Consider the following 14766-nt stretch of genomic DNA (forward strand, 5'->3'; position numbering starts at 1 on the left):
CATCGAAAATGTTTTAGATCTGAAAGGTTAAAGAGCACAAATTGTCATGGGTTAAATGTGGCTCAACTCGAACTTGTTCCATTCAACACATTGATTGGTATTTGAAAAGTAAGATAACATTATAATAAGGACTTGAAGTGTGTTCAGACGACTAAAGTTAAGGCAGCTTAACTATCAACTGTCCTTCCAGCCTAGTTTATGTAAATTTCATACTTTCAGATGGGTGTAAAAGTTAACTCAGCTTAGGCATTACCTCAGAAGTTATTGAGAAGTTCACAATAAAAGTCTGCATTTGCATTATGACATAATACACCCTTGAAGAACCCCCACCCCTGCAGAAGGTGCGAGTATATACAACTTATATGAAACCGGTTGCATTCAGACAAGGCTCTAAAAACGTTTACTAAGCTGCTTGAACTTTTGTTGTCTGAAAGAACTATTAATAACTACTTTCTATTCGGTTTATAACTAGTTACATGATGTAATTCTCATCACATTGTCACCAGTTATCTTAAGTGCATCACATCTGATACAAATTGTTCTTAAATATTATTTATTAATCAAAAAGTCAAGTTATGTTATTTTATTAAGAAAATATGAATGTTTAAATTTATTAGTGGGCATGTTAAACAATATTCTTCTTAATGTATGTCCTTCAAGATCAGGTTGGTTTTGCAAAAAGCTTTGATTAAATAATTCTATTTTTATACGCCCACATGAAATGGGGGGCGTATATTGCTGTCACCCATGTCCGTCCGTCAGTCCGTCCACAATTGCTCGTAAACAGTCTACAAGACAAAATTCTTGACGGATTTTGGCGAAACTTGATGTGAGTGTTCGTTCATGAACCCGATTGAATATCAGAAGAATCGAAAAATATTTAGTATAAGTTATTGCCCTTGTTCTTGAAAACGCGTTCAATTTCTAGCTTGAAAACACTCTAGAAGGTTCAATTATTGACAGATTTTGACGAAACTTGGTGAAATTGTTTATTATCACCCATGGATGAACCCTATTGAAAATCAAAAAATTGAAATATGTTTTATAGGAGTTATTGACCTTGTTCTTGAAAACGCTTTAAAATTTTAGCACTTAAACACATGATTCTTGCCAGATTTTGACAAAACTTGGTTTAATTATTCAGTACCGAGTTGAAGATTGAATATTTGAACATGTTTTCATGAACAAGGGCAATAACTTATACTCAGTATTATTCAGTATCACCCTAAAGAGTTCAAGAGAAGTGTATGACTGAAGGTTGAATATTTCATACTGGGGATTGTTACTGAACTGCTAAATATTTTTATTCAAAATCACAGCTGCCAGTGGGCGTATATTACCTTGCCAGGCAAGCTATCTTATTGAGAAGCCATGAAGTTGATCATTCTAGTTCAATACTAGTTTAAGAAACAATTCTACTCATGTTTGTGAATAATGTCCAAAAATGTGATGGAGAGTGTTGGCTTAAGGCCATATTAAATTAAAACGTACATAAATAATTAAAAGATTCAATAAATGCAAATGATTATCTTGAAATATGGCTCTATTGTATGATATTCATTTTTAACAAAGCCTTTTCATTTCAGTAAATCCCCAGTATTATTGGCACAGCTCTCATTCTTGGCAATGTTCAATCTGTAAAAGTACCAATATAAAAAACTTATTTTAATGATCACTACAACTTTTTTAAGGCTGTCAATCTAGTTTTTTTTTAAATTCATTTATTTCTCTGTATGGAAGAGAAATTTCTATAGTACCTTGTTATTAATCAAGCGTATAATTTTAAATAATTGGCTCAGCCAATGGATATCATGCGGGGATTTTTCAATTGCATGATTTAATGTTCTGATAAAATATTTTTTTCCTTCGTAGTTGGCATATCAATCTGCTTGGAGAACTTGGAGATAATTATAGATTATGATGAAGTCTTGAAGCTGTCAGTAGAAAGGTTAATTTGGTGCCTCAATGATTGCAAGTTCATCTTTGTATCTGGAGGTGTTTTTATGATCATTTCGAAATACCATGATAGCCCTAGATAGATATACATATTAAACAATTACATTATCATCATTATTATAATTACTAATATTATATTGGTGGTCACTGAACAAAATAATACTATAATGTTCTTCACAGCATTTTCTGACAAAGCTTGTTTGACCTATGCATTTTCCAATGTTCATTGTGTCACTATGTTACAGTGATTTTTAAAATAAAGCATATTAAATATGAGCATTATAAGATGTGCTACAATGTATAAATGTAAAGAAAGAGACAGAGTATTGGGTGAAATAAAATTTGTCTAGACAGTTTTTAACAACTATTATTTGTCTAATTGTTATTCACTATTTAGGGTAATAAATAACTTTCCAATGATGGTCCAATCATAAGATATAGTATAATTATTCTTTTTTAACTTTTAAATACCATGCCACTTCTGTCTTTTATCAAGAGTACCCAATGCCCTACATTCACTAAATAGAGGTGTTTCTTCAAAACAATTTCAAATGAATTCTCATACAATTTATTTTTACAAATTTATATAAAAAAAGTATTAAATTGGTCAGTAAGTACCAGTTGAAACAATTTTATTCAATTGATATAAACCATAGTATCTTTTTTCTTTCATATGAATTGTAGACATTCAAATTTATGTCCTTGTTTCTGATGCTGTTATTTTTAGTCTTTGCCAACAGATAATAGATATAAAAGCCATTCACTTTAAGACCAAGTATTTTGTTGAATGCAACTATTATATTTCTTTCCAGTAAATATCATGCATATCCATTTCTGAATTATAGGTTTCAGATTGATGATCCACTCTCCTTAAATGGATATCATTCTAGGTTGAACTATATTTTATTGTTTAGTGTTGTGAAGCAAATTTCAGTTTGTTTAAGTCACCAAATTTTTTCATTCACTTTCTTATGATACTTGACTAAGCCCATTAATTATATCTTTTTTATTGGAATGGAGTTAAAAATAGAATAGATGAAGTTCAATTTTTATCAGATTGAGTAGGCTTTCTCTAGTTACTGGTATTGAATATGGAGTAAAACTTTGACAAGGTTTAACACAGATACAAGGAATGTCTTTAAGGGGCTGGGTTTATCTGGATTGTAAATGTTGTTTAACAGAATTCATCATTCTTGTCTGACCATACTGTAATCTGGTTTATTGACTGGACGAAGAAACACTTGGAACAGATTGTATCATAAATAGACATGATGGACTAGCTTTTAATTCTGAGTTAAAACCAGGTTGACGTATCGTAATGGAATTAAGTAGTTAAACTGTAGAAAATGAAATATAGAGACCTATCATGTCTGCTTATTCTGCATGCAAATTTCCAATTCACTTTCTTACAGAAGATAGACAATACAATATATATAATGAGGTTTAGAAGTGAGGTTGAAGTTTGTGAAATTGTGTTTTTGATTAAACTGTTCTCAGAATCTTGAGCCTTTTGCAATGTGTTGAAAAGAAATCATGCACTGATCCCCTCAAAGAGACCATCATTTTTGAAAAGAAGCCATTGGTATTAGAATTTGAACTGAAAAGAAGTATGTTATAAAATTGTGGTGACCTATCGTCTATTTCTTGTTTCTATGGTGAGCAATTGTCTAGTGAGCAACTGTTGTATACTCAATTAATACAGATCTCCTGAAGTATCAAGTGTTCCAAAAGCTTTTGCAAAGTTCTCAGAACAGAAGTGGAGCTCAAATGATCATAACCTATTGAGGTCCACAATTCATTTAATATATCATGAAGTAAGATATATAAAGTTGCTCTACAATGTTATTCCTCATAGAACAAATCTGAATTTCTGAAATTGAAATGTAGATAATTTCCTTGTCCATTCTGTGTACTGATAAAATCAAGATTGCATATAGATATATATTAATGATATTGATGAACTTCCTGGTTGCAATACAATACAGTACAATAGGTATGATAAAATTTGATGTCTTGATAAACGGCTTTGAAATTATTTTTATATCAAATATCTTCTTTGTTGCAATTGTAATAGAGTTGTAATTATAACTGTTTGATTATGAATGGTTTGTGTAACCCATTTCAGCAATATGATATGGTCTTGTGTTATATTTAAGTTGTGTAGAACTGTACAATAGTATTGTTCATTAAAATTGTATCTGTTTTCTGGGTTCTATTTTCAAACTGTTCTCTATATTATTCCTATATTATTTGACTTATCTCTCGAATTTGAACCCCTCAGACAGACATTCTGATAAAGATTATTGGACTGAATCAATGTCAGTGAAGACTGGAGCCTGAATCTAGATGATACAGATGACTAACAGATTGTCTATATAGTTTGTTACAGACCAATTACTCTGATAATATCTACATGTTAAAACCATTCCTTTTACTCAATCAAATCCTCCATCTCTAACTTGTTATACTGTCTGCCATTTTTTTTAGTGTCAAGTGTTCGAATAATTTGACATTTTGTTCTTTGCTTTGTCAGATTTCAATGTCAACACATACACAAATAACTCATTATTAAGTAACAGTTTTAAAAACCAAATATTAAAACCTTAAATAGTCAAAACTAACTACAGATTCAAGCTCAAAATGAAGGAAAGTTTCTTATCATTAACTTCATTTACTGAATCCACCAAAAAAATTGAATATCGCTCATTTAAGAGATGTGCTCAAGGCGTAGTCACATGTTCATGGTTCAAATACATGTTTTTTTATTGAATTGAAATGGTTGAGGAACTTGTTTCTTCACAAAGAAAATAAATCAAACGGAAATCAGCAGACCTGTAACTGTGTGGGGTCATGTGTTTTTCAATGTCTGAGACGGTGTATTTTTTTTAATGAAAGTCGACCATTGTAAGGTAATGTGTCTGGAGGCCATAGTAGTCCATTATCTTCCGAGACATTCAAGTCAATATCTCAAGGCATGAGCTATATATTTTAGAATCAGACTGTCATAAAAATATCACTAGTAGGTCCAAGTCACTCCACCAGATTCATATGACAGAGCATTTCAGTCATTTATGTGTGCATAAAAAATGTCTAAATTCATCAAAAAATAAAATAAACACATGACTGTACCAGTATTTAAATGTTGTGTGGTAATACACTGTGATAAGAAATAAGTTTCTGCTGTTTTGTCAATGGCTTTAAAGATGGGTTCCCTTATATTATGAAAATGAAAATGTTTATACTTATATGAATAGAAAGTAGAGGTGTTGTCTTGCATAATTAATTCATGATTATCTAAATTTGAAGAGAAAAACCAGCAGCATTCCAATGAGTGACAGACTGTACAAACACAGACATTTATGATTGGTTAAAACTCCTAATTATATGCAATAAGAACATAATGATTTAAACCCCTGCCTAAAGCCGCCATGGTTAACCATCGTCATCATTGCTCACCATGGACAACCATGATCATACCATGGTTAGATGTGCTTTTGACCACAGTTAGATGTGCTTTCAACTATGGTCAGCATGAATTTCTCACCTTGGTTCACCATGGTCATATAGTCGACCATGGTTGAACATATTTAACCTCACATGATTGACCATGGTCACACATAAAAAATAGTTGACTGCTCAAAAACCATGGTCGGCCATTTAACATTTTTGTCAAACCATGGTCAACCATCTTCAATAGACCATTGTCGACCTGTGCAATGCACATTGACAGGGGTAAGAATACATGATAATTTATTAGGAACACAAATTAGTTTGCTTGATTTGACACTCGACATCTTTAAGGTTCAATAAGAAATTTAACAACAATTTTCTATATTAATTTTAAAAGACTTGCAGAAAGTATGTAAGGTTATTTTTTATAGGATATTGGGCAGGTAGAGATTGATGAAATCAGTTTGAAACCAGAAGGAAGATGGTATTTGAGGTTGTAAGCTGATTTCCCAGATGAGTTGTCTGTGGACAGGTTTGATGATGTCTTCTTAAAGTAAACCTGCATTGGTTGGAAAATTGCTGTGTCAGTCTTATGGGAAATATAAAAAAATGACTTGTCTGGAGTGAGAAAACAGATCTTAAGACAAAAACTTTCAAGTAGTTTTTTTTCTGGTCTCCCAAGTTGTATTTTGTGAAGTGTAAAAATAGTGTCAAGTTTATTTATTTGTCTATCTTAAGGGTCTGTGAATCATACTTACCAATTGTGCTGGTGCCAAGTAACTTTTTTGTTCTTTCATTTTAAGATTTCAATTTTAGGCAAATGTTTAGGAAAAGTGGTTGAAAATATAACGTCATTTGTACAAAAACTTTGAATAGTGAACAATTCTGCAAAATGATGAGGTAGTTTTAGGGTTGATATGACAGCAAAATTTCACGTCCATTATGAGTTTAAGTTATTATTTTTAACCATTATACCAATTATAGATACAGAGCTTATAACATCAGAAATGTAAATAATAATGTCTGTCTATATTTTAGAGGTAGTAGAAAATGAAGTACTATTATAACTGTCTGGACATTGTCAAGATAATTACTGACCATTATTCCTCTCTTAACTTTAATCATATTATATATCAGAAGCAATTGAATGGCTACTATCAGATGCTAATTATTATGATGGCTATTAATTAGAGAGTATTTTAAACTCTCATTTGTTAAGAGGAGATTTACCTCAATGGTTCAGTTCAATGATCCAGTTTACCTGAGTAAATTACTAAGCTCTATTATGTTTTCATCAAAATGAAGGATTTTCTTTCTTGCAACTGGCAATAAAGGTGGAATAGTTGCAAGATGGGTAAGGACACTTTAAAACATTGTTTAATGCTGACCATTGTTCAATGTCATTTAATGGCTCATATAAAATTTGAAATAAAGGCATTTGGTTTAGTCAGTCAAATCTCTTTTATAAAAAATCCCATTGTCACTTTCTGCCTTCATATCAATCCGCCTGCAAATAATCCTATAGCTATGTTTTTCGATCTTTCTGCTTTGATATAGTGACTGAGACAACCTTTGATTTTGGTCAATTTGCTGAAAGATTCTGAAGACAAAACTGCTGCCGGACGCTAGTTTAGTCTGGCTGAAAATATTTACATTACATTGGAAATCAATAGAGAATGATTTGCTGACCAGTCATTAATTCTCCAAGCTATGATCATAGGAAAACATTGGCCAAACATCAATTGATGCATTGAATATTAAGCAGATGGATAATAAAAATGTTTCTCTACGGAAACTGTCTTTATAGTTCTGGTAGTTCCTCAGGGTAACAAAAGGTCACAGTAAACCTGCTAATAAAATTTTATGATATCTCTCAGCTTCTTCTATGACTTATTGCCATTCTGTGGATCACACTAGTTTCTGTTTTAGATAATTAAGAAAAGAGATTATATCTAAAGTGTTTTTATCCATGTTAGCTTGCCAGGCCTGCTGTGGATCAGTTTTTCAGATGCCTAATTCCTTAGTTTTACACTCACCAGAATATTGGGTCAAGTCTTATTCATGGATCTATAATTTAATTCTATATAAGTCAAGATTATTTTCTTTTTGCAAGAAATATACTGATTTATTAAATTGCAAGAATGAAAGCTATCTCTGTGATAGTTAAGAACACTGGTTGTGATGTCAAATATGTCAGGACATTCTAAAAACTGAAATCACCAAAGTTTCTCTCTCATGCGGAATAATTGAATCATCATTTTTAGCATCATTTTACCATACTTGATTGAAACAAGATAGTAAAAAGTGTTTATTGCTTCATCTTTACTTTGCAGATTTTCTGTTAAAGAATGGCATTGATCACTTTGATCATTTCAGATATAAAAAATGAACAAACTTATGATTATTTTGTACAAAATTATCAACTTGAGATTTAGAATTAATTCTTAAATCAAACTCTTGTCTCCATCTTCTTGTGTGAATTATTTTAATTTTCATTTTGACATATATTTCACCCAACCCTGATCTGAGCTGTCTTATCAGGAGAGTCACATGGTCATTTTATGAATTTCAAATGTTGAATACTTCAGGTGTTCAGTTGCACAAGAAGAAATTCAACTAGCCAAAGTTGCTATTGGATAAATTTTCCCTTAAAAACCGTTTATTTTGTGGCTCCATTCAATAATGTTACATGCCATATTGCTTTGTTTTCACTTTTCATCATCTGTATCAATGTAGCTGAGAAGTATTGATTTTGTTTCTTTCTGGGTGCGCAAAATTGAAACAATACTTTTTTGAAAAACTGGTCTCCATAATAAAAATAAATTTATTGGTCAGGAAGTTTTATATCCATGTCTAACAGAAAAGGCAGAAGGCAATATGTCCAGAAAATTGTTGTAATTTTCTTGATTTATTCCCTGTGTAATTTAGTAGTAAACTAGCTACAGGCAATATTTCAATTTATAAAGATAAAAAGTAGGGGATTAGTTTTGATTGACAATTTCTGATGAAAGATGATTACAAGACGTTGCTACTAAAATCTCTCCTACTTAAACTCACTATCTTGAGAATTGCTTCCAACTTGTACATTTTTACTGCTTAAACAAGGATGTTCTCCATAGTAATTGATGTCATATAAATAGCTAAAGTCATAGTCATTCTTAATTCTTTCACTTTTTTTATGGTCCTCCAAAATCATACTGTCAACTGTTCTCTTTAGTTCAATGATGCTGTCTGTAAATTTCAAATTTTCAAAACTTTGCAAACACAATTGTTTTGTCAATAAATCTACTTGCAGTTTACATGTATTGTTAAAACAGAAAAAAAGGTAATATTACTATTTAAAATGTATAATATAGACTGACACAGTCTGCTGTAGGAATGAATGGAAGACCTCCTTTAATAATAAATGATTGATTATACTCAATATATTACACAGAAGATGTTGCTCTTTTTTGGTACAACATGCAATGATGCGTTATAGTTTCTCTGATAATTTAAAAATGTCAGATTTGAGATTTTGTCTTATTAATAATACTTGGTAATATTTTTTGACATGATTTATGGTTTATATCTGACATATTGACATACTGATATTGACAGTTTTCATGCCTGTTTTTAGCATTGTAATTTCTATATGCTGCTAGCTACTGTGGCAATTCACAGGAATGGTTTAAAAAATTTTGAGTTATGTAGTAATGTGTATTTCCGAATTAAAAACAAGGATATTATCAGTTAATAATTTCTACCCTTGCCAGTCATATACCACAAGGTGCAGAAAAGTAGGACGTAAAACTCCATTCATTTCATTTCATTTTCCAGTCATATATACATCTGCAAGACTCGTTAATATTGAATCAAGAGAATGGATGGTCAATAACTGAATGAGCTTTAGAAAAAATCTACTTATTAATAATTCAGTTAAAATCAATGTCTAATAAGTATTTGGTATCAATATTTTATTGAAATATATATTCTTATTATATGCCCACATGTAAGTATGGGCGTATATTGTGGTTGCCCCTGTTGGTCCGTCCGTTCACATTTGCCTTGTGCTCACTCCACAGGCTACGATTCTCCATTCATTCTTTTGATCTTTTGTATGTGTGTCAATATCATTATGAAGATGAGCACTATTGAATTTGGTGATGATCCAATGATTTTCTTCAGAGATATCATATAAAACTCTGATATTGCGTTTTTTAACTTTTTTGGCTCATGCTCACTCTACAGGCTACGATATAGAGTTTGTTTTACAGTTCACATTTAGCTCTTTATCAAGCTGCTGGTGGGCGTATTTGCTTGCGAGACTTGCCGCAAGCCTATGTTAATCAATTATTTCATTCTGACTCATTGATAGATTAGGAAATTTTTTAGTAGAGCAAAAACAGTTTGTCTAATATTCTATGAAATGCCTAATGATACATGTAGGTTATATATAATATAACAAAACACTTTAGTCAGGTAACCTAGAAAATATTAGATCCCATGAACTGAATTGTACATCATTATCATATTATGTGTGTGCTGTTGAAAATTGAGACCATTTCTTGAGATTAGATATGAACTTATTTGTATTGTATTGTTTCACAGAACATTAATCTTGAATTATATGATACAGATAATGTTGAAAATTTATTTGAAAAAGAGTCCAGAAAAAAGACTGTTTGTTTAAGTCAGATAAATATGTAAAGAAGACAATGAGTAATAAACTATAGATTGAATATTTGAAGTATTGAAATAAAAACTGTATATTCTATTGAAATGATGGAAATAAATGAAGGTGATATTTATTGAATTGATTCAGATTATTTTCTAATGTCTGAACTTACTCTTGCTGTCAATATTTAATGATCTTTTATAGCCTATTGTACAATTGATTTGCATATTCCAAGGTTCTAGTATCGACTTATACTGAGTCTGCTTAATGAAATGGAATTTGGACATTTTTTCCCTTTGGCATTTCATGTTCTGTCAATGTTGTTAGACGTTTTTCATGGATTTATGCATGTTTCTGAAAGTTTCAATGATGGTCAATATTGTTTCTGGAATTGTAAAATTCTGAATGCATTACTTTAGGTATTTTACGCTCCGAACCCTCAGTCATTGTACTATACCAGTAGGTCAAATGATGAACTGGTTATGGATGGTATTACTTTTAAAAAAAAACATTTGTCTCCACCAGATTTTATAAAAAAAAATTATATTTTTGGTTCCCAAATAGTGATATTCAAAGATCTCCTTTCAGCCAAGAACCAATACCATGTATAGATGTCTGTTGAAAAACAAATTGACACAATCTCAAGTTTGTTTATTTAGAATATTAAAATTCCTGGATATCATAGACATAATATTGATATAAAATTCTTGGTACACTTCTGTAGTTTCTAACATGGTCAATGTTCGATAAAAATATATTACCAGTACTTCTGAAAGGAAACAGAGATCTAAATTATTTTTCATAATTTGAAAGAAATGAGCTGAGTTTTACATTCTACTTTTGAACTAAATAGGATCCCAACTACAAGAGACATGCAGTATTCGGTACCTGTTTCATTTGATCTTCAAATTTCCAGCTTCTAAGTTTATCAGCCTTCTGATATAAATAAATATGAATTGATTTTGGTCCTTAGTTAACTATCATGGTTCTGAATGTTATTTTTGGGTACAAGAGACACGACTATAGACTTTAGTAAGGGGGACATTGATTAGATTTAGTAAGAGTAGTCGGGATTGAATTGTCACAAATGAATAATTGAAAGCTATTGAGTACAGACATAAATATTTAGATTCACTACTTGAGTCTGTATCATGCTGCTTTGATGACATCATAGCTTAGATTATTGGAAAATTAGCAGCCAAATTCCAATTCTCCAAACATTGACAACTCAATATGTTGCCTCATATTCATTAAATGCATTGAATTTCCGTCGGTGAGTGAAGAAATTTAACATGTGAAGTTGTTTTATGTTTCAACTTTAACCTAATTACTTCTGCTTCGACAAGTATACTCTATTGATTATCTACCCCGATTCTGTTTTATTTAATTCCATTTCTCATCGTAATTCCAGACTTTTTTTTGAATCTAAATATAAGAATTCTTGAAAAAAATCTTGAAGAAAATATCTTGGTTACATTTTTAAGAATTTCTTCTCTACTTAGTCATAGCAGATTTAAATTATTAATTTGAATTCAACTATACTTGGATTTATTGTTGATATTGTTTTTTTTTTTAAGTTGATATTATAAAGAGACCTGTATAGAGACAGTTAAGTGTCACTACATAGTGTCATATAGTGGCCAGTGGTTGATATTAAGATTGTAAAATAGTGTGATATGATATGGTCTGACAGTTGTTGATTACCAACTAATCAGATACTGACAATGTTCATTATATACTCAAATTACTAATAATTCCTCGGACTAGCCCTGAACTTTTACTTTACATTCAAACTAAATCAAACACTTTTCATGGTAATAAGAATTTATCATAGAAACTAGTCAAGCTGCAAACCCTCTGAGAAATATTCTAGATGATCTTATTAATTTATGTACAAAGGAAAGGTTGTTTATGGAAGTTCTCTGTTGGGTTACAATCTGGCTAGGTCTTCAATGGATATGTTTTGATGTATTTTGTCCTTGTAATCAAATTTGGTATCCAATGTCTTAAGTTTGTCCCTTAAAGCAATAATTTTAAAAGAGTATTTCCCATTTAAAAAGATTTGATTCGATTGTTCATAATTCAGTTCTAAAATTGTGACAATCATCACTACTGTCTACATGGGTTTAACATTATATTTCATGTAGTATAATTTTAGAAAATATAATTTCTAGTACCAACCAGACTTCATTCATCTGGTACTAGAAATTGTAATCCATAGTATGTAACATTAAATTTATCATGATGATAGATGGATTAATGAAGCTTGTGATAGACAAGGCTGAAAACAGCTTTAATCAGTATAAAACAAGAGACTAGCCAAGGGCAATTTCTACATCTTGTTTATGTCAATGTCAACAACCATATTGGTCATCATTGGAATTAATAATTCTGATGATTTACAGATTATATGACATGTTCTGATCAGTATAGACGTTTTGATCATTGGTTGCAAAATGAATCTTGTAATATCGGATATATTTTCTAATTTTCCAAATATGCATCGCATTTTGAAATTTAAAGCTGTTATACTGTATAACACCAATACTGCTATACCATGGAAAAACTGTTCCAGTATCATTTTCATTTTTCGGTTTAGTTTTTTAATTTCTATAGCATAACAATGTTGTCTTTTTCAACGATTTTGCTATAAATTGATCACAAATATCTTGAACTTTTGATTTTTAAAATGATAATTCTAATAGATTTTTAACTTAAAACCAAATGTAAAATGGTGAGAAAAAATTGATCAAATGATGGAGATAAAGTGATGTTCATTGTTTTTATAGAGCTAGAGGTGATTTTCAATAATCATATCCTCTCACTCACTAAATTAAATACTCCCAAGTTTCTAACTATCAATTGTCTTTCTACATGTCATTTTATGTCTTCCAGATACTTGTACAGATTCCTTTTCTTTTTTATTTTTTATAATACTACCTGATTCTTATGATAGACGTTTGTACAGATTCTCTATTTTACTTCTAGTGATATTCCTATTTCCATCTTGTCATCAAATTTGTCATACACATTTTGACAAGCAATCAATATGATTCCAATTTAAGGTTTCTGCTGTTGATGTGAAAATTGCAGACTTTCGGTGTTGAAGAGGTCATTTGTTGAATTTATGTAGCTTCCTATTATTAGTTCTAGGGATAGAAATCAATCGATCATTATAGATTATTCAATACACTTCCCAATTTTGATTCAGAATCAAGATTTTATATTTTATCAGACACAATACAAATTCTGTATTTTTATAAACCCATCTGTAAAACAAAAAATTGAAATAAGATCTTTTGAATATAAGATGAATGAATTTCTTTTCTATTTCTATGCATTAAAAGACATCTCTTATTTCAGTCAGCTTATCTTGCCTTGTGTTAATAGAAAAGTGGGACGTAAAACTCCATTCATTTCATTTCATTTTTTTTTGCCTTGCGATAAAACACATGCCACATTATTTATCTGTCTAAATCAATTTGATAGTTTTCTCCAATAAATAGTTATGTAAGAACTGAAATTATATTAACATATCAGTTTGAAATTGTTGTATATATCAATATGTGAATATTAAGTACAGAATAAAGCATAAAGATGCAGCATTTAATGCTGTACGTGTTGGATGAATTATACTTTACCTTGAAATGCCAATCGATAATGCTCTCTGTCTGGTCGCCAATTTTCAAAATGGCATCAAATATGTATTATATTTGTTGCGGCTAAGCCAGAAATAATGCAAGTAGAGCAGAGGCATAAAAAGCACCAATAATCTCCTCTGGGTTATAAACCCTACACTGTAGTGGAATGATAACTAAGAAATCCCATTAAAGGTTTCGAAGCTTTTTCACAAAGCGATCAATGCGACAGTGGGTGAAGACTTATAAACTGCAAGATGGAAAACTTAAAATATATCAATTAACAGTCAGTTAAAAATTTATATTCCTGATTGATATAAATAAAGGAAATGAAGAAAATAGTGTATTGAATATTGCAATCTATAATATTAAAGTTACAAAGAAATGGTGTTGAAATAGTGAGACTATTATTAGTTTGAGAGAAGTATAATAAATGGTATTTATAGAAAAGAGTTATCTTCTCTCTTAAATACATATTGATCCTGGTGCTAGGAAAGAAAAGTTACTGCTTACGGGCATAATGTACGACAGATCTAGAAACAAACATAGAGACAACTTCACATATCGAACTCTCAGCAAACGACCTGTTATAATTCACACCACCTTTGAAAAGAAACTCAATTTTAGACCTCTTAAGATGTTCTTGGAATCGACTGTAATCCAAATCATCAAGAAATGTTGTATTGATTTAAGATGTTTTAAACAAGAGATTTTACGTACGAGATAAAGGTTTTGGGGGCTTAATTAGACCCACATCCCTTTACTCTTTGAGACCACGATCAATTTTTACTTGCGTAACTGTGTTCTAGAAGATTTATCAGACATTTACTTCTTCCCAAGAGAGATAAAGGCAAAGTTTGCTCTCCATTCTTTCCTGATTAAAAACAAACTTTAGAACCTGCCTGGATATCACGATCAAATATTGACCTAGTGATATGGGTATGATCGTCTCCCCTAGTCCAATGCGATTAAAAAACTTCTCTTCAAATAATATCATTGATCTTATGGAACATTACTTCCTCATAATCAACTTTCTACTCTTTTATTTAACATTCATGTATACAC

The 14766-nt window shown here is 30.7% G+C and overlaps 1 protein-coding gene across 1 annotated transcript in view; it reads left to right on the top strand.

Moving 5' to 3' along the window:
• The window catches only part of LOTGIDRAFT_126829 (hypothetical protein), a gene marked incomplete at both ends in the record, with an annotated part of 96941 nt that overhangs the window by 50701 nt on the left and 31474 nt on the right, over positions 1–14766 (top strand). The window lies entirely within an intron of this gene.

The sequence above is a fragment of the Lottia gigantea genome, assembly GCF_000327385.1.
Source record: "Lottia gigantea unplaced genomic scaffold LOTGIsca_55, whole genome shotgun sequence".
Taxonomy (NCBI): domain Eukaryota; kingdom Metazoa; phylum Mollusca; class Gastropoda; family Lottiidae; genus Lottia; species Lottia gigantea.